Source organism: Otolemur garnettii, unplaced genomic scaffold (assembly GCF_000181295.1).
Source record: "Otolemur garnettii isolate 467f Iridium unplaced genomic scaffold, OtoGar3 scaffold00007, whole genome shotgun sequence".
NCBI lineage: Eukaryota > Metazoa > Chordata > Mammalia > Primates > Galagidae > Otolemur > Otolemur garnettii.
The window spans coordinates 17,801,037-17,810,388 of NW_003852402.1; positions in this window are offsets into that span (position 1 = coordinate 17,801,037).

Genomic DNA, 9,352 nt, shown 5'->3' on the forward strand with positions numbered 1-9,352 from the left:
ATCAATATAGGCTTATACCAAGAGCCTTAAAGAAAAGAAGAAATTTTGACCCAATGATTATGCAAACATGTTCATATCAGATTATTCATAGTAGGAAAAAGGGGGGGGGTTTAAGTGCTTCCCAATATATTAGGATGAAGAAATACTCTTTTTTTTTTTTTGAGACGGAGCCTCAAGCCATCCCCCTGGGTAGAGTGCCATGGCATCACGCTCACAGCAACCTCCAACTCCTGGGCTCAAGTGAGTCTCCTGCCTCAGCCTCCCAAGTAGCTGGGACCACAGGTGCCCACCACAACGCCTGGCCATTTTTTGGTTGCAGCCATCATTGTTGTTTGGCGGGCCCGGGCTGGGGATTCGAACCCGCCACCTTAGGTGTATGTGGCTGGTGCCTTAGCCGCTTGAGCCACAGGCGCTGAGCTGATGAAGAAATACTCTACAAAGATTGGAAGAACATTTCATAAGCTTCAAGACAGGTTTTTTTTTTTATTGTTGGGGATTCATTGAGGGTACAAGATGTGTCAAGACTGAGAATCCACCCCTCCTTCCCTCTCTCTGCTTTTCCTTTCCCCTACTCCCAGTGTTATTAATTGTCATTAATTGTCCTCAAATCAGGATTGAATACATAGGATTCATGCTTTTCCATCCTTGTGATGCTTTACTAAGAATAATGTGTTCCACTTCCATCCGGCTAATACAAATGCTGTGAAGTCTCCATTTTTTACAATGGCTGAATAGTATTCCACGGTATACATGTACCACAGCTCGTTAATCCCTTCCTGGCCTGGGGGGCATTTAGGCTGTTTCCACATTTTGGCGATTGTAAGTTGAGCTGCGATAAACTGTCTAGTGCAAATGTCCTTATGATAAAAGGTTTTTTTTCCTTCTGGATAGATACCCAGTTCAATTTGTGTATTTTTTAAATAGAAAAACGCACACAATTGAAAACTCAGAGCCCTGGGATTTTAAGTACAGTTTAGTTCCAAATAAGTCAAATGTATTCTTTTTCTGTTTGTATAAAACGAGATGAACAGACGTAGAAAGGACTGAAATAAAAGGGAATCCTCCAAAATATTCCTGCTGTATCATCAGTGGACGGTGTTATACGATTTGATTTTTCTTTTTTCATACTTTTTTGTATTTTTGTTATAAGCAAATATTTATCACACATATAACGAAAAGAATAATTTCTAAAAGAAAGGTCTGATATCATGAAATCACAGAATTACTGAAGCATCGTTTCTCAGAGGAAACATCACTATTTGGGGGGGACGGAACAATGAGACTCAGAGAGTAAAATTGCCTCAAAAGTACAACAGCAGCTTCAGCAGCACTTCTGGAAATAGCTTTTAAAGAAAAAAAAAGGAAAAAGTGCTTGTTAGAGCCTCATCAGCCATATGAAAAGCAGCTGAAAACTCCAAGAGATCTTTGTCATTTGTGTGAATGTCATTTTATGTGGATGCCTTGAACATTGGTATATTAAATGCTCGAATGGGTAATTAAAAAAAAAATGACTGGAATTCTGAGCGAAAAGCTGAGTTTTAACACTGATCTGCCCATAATCAGAAAATCCACTTAAGCACAACTTTTTTTAAAGCGTTACCTTAAACTTATCAATTGCTTGATTTGTTTTTATTAGCTGATCATGGTCCCTTTTTCCTTTCTCTTCCTTCACCCTTTTTCTTTCTTCCTCTCTGCCTTCCCTCACCAACAAATAAGGAAAGTCATTTATCTGCCAGGCACTGTACTAGGAACTGGGGAATGTATTATAAAATGACAGAATACATAAAAAGATTTACATACCCGCACGTGCATGTAAAGCTAGTGAAATCTGAATAAACTCCGTGGGTTACATGACGTCCATTTCTTAGTTTTGATCATGGACTATAATTTAGGGGCTGCCATTGCAGGAGGCTGAGACGTATACACAGGACCTTCCATACAGTTTAAGAAACTTACTATGAATCAACAATTGGTTCAAGTAAAAAATTAGAAAAATCTCAAACTAAAATAACCCAACCTAGTAAGTCGTGTAACAGACACGTACACAATGTGACAGAAACACTGAAGGGAGGACTGTGAGATTTTACAGCTCCTTATGGAACAAAAAAGGAAACTAAAGGAAGGGTCTGAAGGCTGTAATAATAAACAGTGACACAGGGAATGTCACCGGTGTTGTAGAACTAGGGGTTCAGCAAGAGCTAGAAAAGCAGGAACAGTTGTGGACAGGACCAACGAGGCGAGGTTATCTGCTGCAAGAGTAGTTTCACTCTTGAAATTTTACAGGTGTTGTGGCAGGAAGCGACTCTCCCGAGAACTCAGATTCTTTTCTTCCGAATCTTGGACCCAAACCAGTAGTCCCCACTGTTCCCAAAGGTGTGCTCACAGCATCTTGCCACTAGATGGCAGTGTAACACAAGCCATTCCCATCAACGTTGCGCTGAGCACCTGTTGTTGGAGAGATGGCGTCATCTCCACTTTGTCCTGATCGGCGCGGCTACGCTAACGCTTTACGCTCATTATATGTAGTAAAATGTGCTCCAAATATAAATTTGAAAAGATGACGCGAAGATAAAGTAGACAAGTCCCACCAGATGTCTTTATTCCATCAATAGCTACTATCCTAAAGCACAATATATACTTAATTCGTTCATAGTTAAGGAGAGTATATCCATGATTGCATTTCAAATGGTCTTCTTGATAATTTCATCTTCTTAAAATCTCTTTCTTTCAACTATTAGATGGTCACTGTTTTTATCTTATAATGTGGCTGGCTGACGCCCCAAGCATTTGCTGTTGTTTACAAGCATGAGTTTGAATTATAGTCAACTGCCATTTTGTTAATGTAAAAACTGAGCAAATGTTGATATTTTCATGTGGTTTAACCTATAGCTGCATCATTTGCACTATCTTCAGTTTGTGTTTTCTTTGGCAGAATTTTTTGTTTTAACCACTTGTCCAGTTTGGAAGAATTGACTAATTAACATAACATATATGTCTGCTGACTGGACCCACAACTGTGATAGGTCACAATACGCTCAACGGGAAGGGCCTTAGCACCTGCACGTGGAGAAACTCTTTGTCCTCCTTCAAAATTCCTCACTTAACCTGATGTGACCGCTGACACCCTGCCATATGCCCCTGGCGAGGGCCCAGTGTAAATTCAGATTTTTATTTTTTATTCAGATTCAATTTTATTTTTTCCCTCATATTTAGGGACAAATATATATAGGGTATCCATAAATAACTGTATATAAGCTATTTGGACACCCTTTATACAAGCTATTTGGGCAACATCTTTTTTTTAACAATACAATGGATTATCTTACAGTCCAACTCACTCATTTAAAAAAATGAGGAAACAATCCAAGACAAGCCTATTTACCTTAGTTTCACACAACGTGGAATCACATTGCACCACTCAACACCACACCAGTGCGTTCCATTACACTTAAAGTGGAACAGGGGAGAAGGCTTTTTAAAAGTGCTGGTATTGGCTTCTCTACTAGAGACCTGTGCTGTCACAGTGTGCGAATCTTATTCCATTGTCTCCAGAGTTCTGGAAATCTCTGGTTCAATATGAAAATCAGAGATTTAGAATGTAGTTCTTTTTATCATTCTTGCCTTGGAAGAATTGGTGCTTCAGAAAACCTTGCCCGTCATCTTCCAGCCCCCAGATGACATGTCTTCTCCCTCTCTAGGTTGTATGCGTCTTGAAGGAGTAGCCAGGTCTAATTTTTGTTTCTATTCCTTGGGTGGTTGACTTAATGCCTGACACATAGGAGGTGATTTAATAAAATTATTACTGAGGTATGTGGAATTTCTGAGTAAGACATTTAAATTTAGACAATCATGACTTGCAGTCAAGGTTGTTTCTTCAGTGGATACCACTGGGGGCTTTTCTGAGTTATGGTTCTCTCAGCTTAGTCTGATAAAACTTTCTGCAATAATGGAAAATGTTCTAAATCTGAGTTGTTCGGGTCACTAGCTGCTGACCACAAATGTGTATTGATCCCTTTAATTATTGCTAATGAGATTAAGAAATTTAATATTGATCTTCTCTAGTTGATATGGCGCTGTATGGCTAGTAACTACCACCATGTTGGAGAGGAAAAAGATCTTTTTCTTCCTTCTTTCTGTGTTCTTGGCTGGGGCCCTTGTAACAAAAGATAGATTAACAACAAAAAAAGTAAACACATTTATCTTATATAAGTTTTACCTGACACTTAAAGGCCTTAATAAGGAAATGAAGATCTGAAGAAGTGGTTAAGCCTGGACATATTTAAGCAAGTAGGTTTGGAAAGAATGAAGAGTCATAAAAGAATGTGATGGGTCAAAGGAACAGACTAAGTGTGATAAACCGGGAGAAAACTTAGCAAGGCCTGTTCATTTGAATTCCTCTCTATGTCCCTAGGTCTTTAAAGACAAAGATGTTCCTTTCCTCCGGTTATTAGGAAGACACCTCTCACACAAGGGTTTTGTGGCTTGCTTTAGGCGAAGGTCAGAAATTCCTTCCTGTACCTGCTTTTTAAATAATTCCTTCAGCATAAAATATTCAATATACCAAGGTACCATGTTTTGGGAGAGCATGTCCTAAACCCCATCATTCAGATGGAAAATCTAGATGATAAATCATTAAGTTCTACTATGTTCAAACTTCAGAATCCTTCATTTCTTCTATAATGACTTCCATCAAACACCTCACCTTTTTGTATCATCTCACCATCAGGTGACTGAAGTTCTATTTCCTCCCATGTTCTCAGACCTCTTAAAATACCCCCCAAATATTCTTTATCCTAAGTAATTATTTTGTTTCATCTTAAGCCAGCACACTGTAACCCTTCGGACTGGTTTCATGGAAGACAATTTTTGCATGGATTGGGGGAGTGGGGGTGGGGTCATTAGGTTTTCACAAGAAGTGCTCAAGACAGGTCCCTCACATGCAGAGTTCACAGAGGGTTTGTGCTCCTATGATAATCTAATGCTGCTACCGATGTCACAGGAGGTGACATGAGTGACAGGGAGCAGCTGTAAACACAAATGAAGCTTCCCTCACTCACCAACTGCTCACCTCCTGCTGTGTAGCCAAGTTTCTACCAGGCTCAGGGGTTGAGGACTACAGACTTAAGCAACAAATTTACACAAACTCCAAAAGAAACCAGAAAAGAAATAATTTTAAAATAGAATTGATTCTGTCATCCCTTTAGGGAAGATGTGTCCCAGATCCATTCCAAAGGAGCACTGACAGAACCATCTGGTCAGACACTCAAGCTCAGTGAGTCCACACATACTGGCTCTTCTTTAGATTTGTAATGTAATTAAAAAATATCTATACCCCTTACAGTGCCATTTAAAAAAGTTAGTGTTGAGCCACGACATGCTGAGTTTCCTTGATTGAATTCCTGTGTAGTCACCAGTTTACCTTCTCCCCATTCTTTAGTGCTTGGCTTCATTCTCATGTCCTCAGGATGACCTTTGTGTCCTCCATCATAATCCTCCATCCCAAGGATGCTTCCTCTCAGCATTCAAAAGTCTCACAGAGTTGTTGTAAAGACAAATAATGTGTAGTCAGCACTCAGTGCCTGAAGTGCAGAAAGCACTCAACAACTATCAGCTGTCTCTATTCCTAAACTAGAGGAACCCTGTCCAGATGGAGGAGCTGAGCCACAGTGAAGTTCACCAAAATTGAGCGTTGGGATGAAGACTTAAGGCAAAGTCAAAAATAGAAGAAAGAATTCCAAGGTCGTAAATAGACCAAGGCAGGTACTGTGAGTGGTGAGTGGTCTAGAATGTAGAAAATAGAAGGAGGCAGAGGAAGTGGTTCAAGTCTGAGTCTGAAAAAGGGAAGAGAGTGCTGTGGGTGCACATCAATAGCAATTTAAAAGACCTTTGTAAGATCATCAGGTTCATCCTTTTATTGTTGGGAAAGGTAATGCCTAAAGTATCAACATATTTGTCCTATTTTTTTTTTTTTAGACAGAGTCTCACTTTATTGCCCTCAGTAGAGTGCTGTGACATCACAGCTCGCAGCAACCTCCAGTCTTGGGCTTAGGCGATTCTCTTGCCTCACCCTCCGGAGTAGCTGGGACTATAGGCACCTGCTACAATGCCTGGCTATTTTTTTGTTGCAGTTTGGCCTGGGCCATGTTTGAACCCACCACCCTCCGCATATGGGGCCGGCACCCTACTCACTGAGCCATAGGTGCTGCCCGATATATTTGTCCTATTACTTTTAGTCTCTGCCCATAGATTTATTAAGGTTTTACATATTTTGAAGAATATTATTGTACATTTCATTAACTTGTATATATTCCCTCTTTATTTAGTCTTTTTCCCCTTACTTTCTCTCACCATTTATCTTGCCTTTTTTAGCTATTCTGAAGTAGTCAAATAGTTGTGTATATATCCTGTTACATTTTATGCTCATCTAAGCATGTACAAACATGCATTTTTGTATTTAACAAAAATGGAATATACCTGCACCTGCTTTAATTGTTCATTAAAAAAGTCTGGAATATGTGCTAGAGTTGGTGTCTATACTCATTCCCCAAATAAAACAAACCAGTTTCTGTTTCTGAAAGGATAGTGGGGAAGATATCCTGACTTACTCTCTCAGTGAAGTAATCAAATTCAGAATTTAAAAAACTCCAAAAATGCACTAATGAGGTGGTAGGTGGGAAAGGGTCCAAACAGCTAAACAGATTACTGAAGACACATTTATTTTGAGGGCATTTGCTGAAACCCCAGTGAATTTCCGTTTTTATTTTCATGCATCATAGGGACCGGGGAAAGGAGAAAAACTGCTGGATTCCATTCAAATTGGGATGTACAAGGGGAGACCTCAAATACAGCTAGGAACTCAAAGGCTCCTAGGCTAAGTAGATTAGGGTGAACTAAAAGTAAACTTGGAAGTCCCTTAAGCAGGGAACAATGAGGAAAATTATTCACCTTGCTCCTAAAGAGAGAGAGACAATCAATGGGTAAGATAGATTCTAACAGTGAATTAGATATAGTGAAAAAGAGAATTGATAAATTGAAAGATAGGCCCAAAGAAAATAGCCAGAACGAAGGATAAAGAAACAAAGAGATTTAAAAAAATGTAAGAAAAGTTAGGAAACACAAAAGATAAACTGAGATGATTTTAAGTTTGGCATTTTAGAAGAAGAGAAGAAAGATATGAGGGAGATGGAAGGTTTGACAGAATAATAGCAGCATTTCCCAGAAGTGATGAAAAGCATTAATCCTCATTTTCAGGAATTCAATCTATCCCAATCAGGGTAAATAAAAAACATGACACCCGGAAACATCACAGTAAAATTTTAGAACCTGCAAAGACAGAGAAGGTTTTAAAAGCGGCCAGAGAAAAATAGACTACTGGTCTACAAAAGAATGGTAATTAGAAGAAAATTGACTTCTGAACAGCAACATTGAAAGTCAGAAGACAGTGGAAGCTTTTGGAGGTACAGAACAAATGACTGTCAGTCTTCCAATAGTTAAAAAGAGACATTTTTAGGAAGAATAAAAATTAAGGTACTTTGCCACCACCATTTTTAGGAAGAATAAAAATTAAGCTACTTTCTTTCTGATGAAGAAATTAATTACTTTAAGTATTATTAATTTAATAATTACTCATATTAATGGAATTAAAAGGAAGTACTTGAGGAATAATAAACATGTTCCCTGATAAAAGGCTCTTATACAGGGTGTCCACAAAGTTTGTGTTCAATTCTTGTACATGAACTTTATGGACACCCTGTATAAAAGGAGAAACTATTAAAAAGTTATAAATATCTATCTGTGTATACCTATGTATACACACATGCACATACACATCTAAAATGCACATGAATCGTATACAAGATTTATGGTGATAAGCTGTGACGGAATTAAGTATGTGGGGCAACAATACTAGGGGGACTGAGAAGTGGGTGATTGTATTAAAGTGCTTCAAGCATTTTGGATTGCATGGAAAGAGAACAGGTACAGTCATGCATTGCTTAGGGACGGGGATACATTCTAAGAAAGGCATTAACTAATTTCATCATTGTCAGAACATCATAGACTATAGTTACACAAAGCTAGATGGTATGCCAACCATGCACACCTACGCTTTATGGTACAGCCTATTGCTCCTCAGCTCCAAACCTGTGTAGCATATTATTATACTGAATACTGCAGGCAATTGTGACACAGTGGTATTTATCTAAATGTAGAAAAGGTACAGTAAAAATATGGCATAAAAGATAAAAAAAATAGGGCACTTACCATGAATGGAGCTTGTAGGACTGGAAGTTGCCTTGGTGAGTCATTGAGTGAGTGGTGTGAACATGAAGGCCTAGGATGTTACTGTACACGACTGTGGACTTTACACACACTGTACACTTAGGCTACACGAAATTTACATGTTTTTTCTTTTTTCAGCAAGAAATTAACCTAGGTTTAGTGTAACTTGTTTTACTTTATAAACTTTTAAAGTTGTTTGTGACTTTTTGACCCTTTTGTGATGACACTTAGCTTCAACATAAACATGTGGTGGTACTGTTTTTTTTTTTAGAGACTGAGTCTCATTTTATCGCCCTCAGTAGAGCACCATGGCATCACAGCTCACAGCAGCCTCCATCTGGGCTTAGGCGATTCTCTTGCCTCAGCCTCCTGAGTAGCTGGGACTGTAGGTGCCCGCCATAACACCCAGTTATTTTTTGTTGCAATTTGGCCGGGGCTGGGTTTGAACCCGCCACTCTTGGTATTTAGGGCTGGTGCCCTACTCACTGAGCTATAGGCACTGCCCAACGTATGGTACTTCTTTATATCCTTTTATAAGCTTTTTTTTCCTATTAAAATTGTTTTATTGTTTGTGGTTCATTGAGGGTACAAAGAATTAGGTTACACTAGTCGCATTTGTTAGGTAAAGTACTTCTTAGAATTGTGTCCTGCCTCCAAAAGGTGTGCCATACACTGGAACCCAGGACTGCCTCCCTCCTCTCCTCTTTCCTGCTCTCTGGTTTCCCTGCCCCTGCTTTCAGTTGATTTGAGTTTTTATCCTATGTGAGTATGTATTAGATCGTCTACTGGCTTCATATTAGAATTGAGTGCATTGGATTCTTGCTTCTCCATTCTTGCGATACTTTACTAAGAAGAATATGTTCCAACTCCATCCAGGTTAATATGAAAGATGTAGAGTCCATCTCTTTGAATGGCTGAATACTATTCCATGATATACATATACCACAGCTTATAAATCCATTCCTAGGTTGGTGGCATTTAGGTTGTTTCTACATCTTGGTGATTATAAACTGAGCAGTCTAGTGCCAATGTCTTTATGATAAAATGATTCTTTTTTCTTCTGGGTAGATGC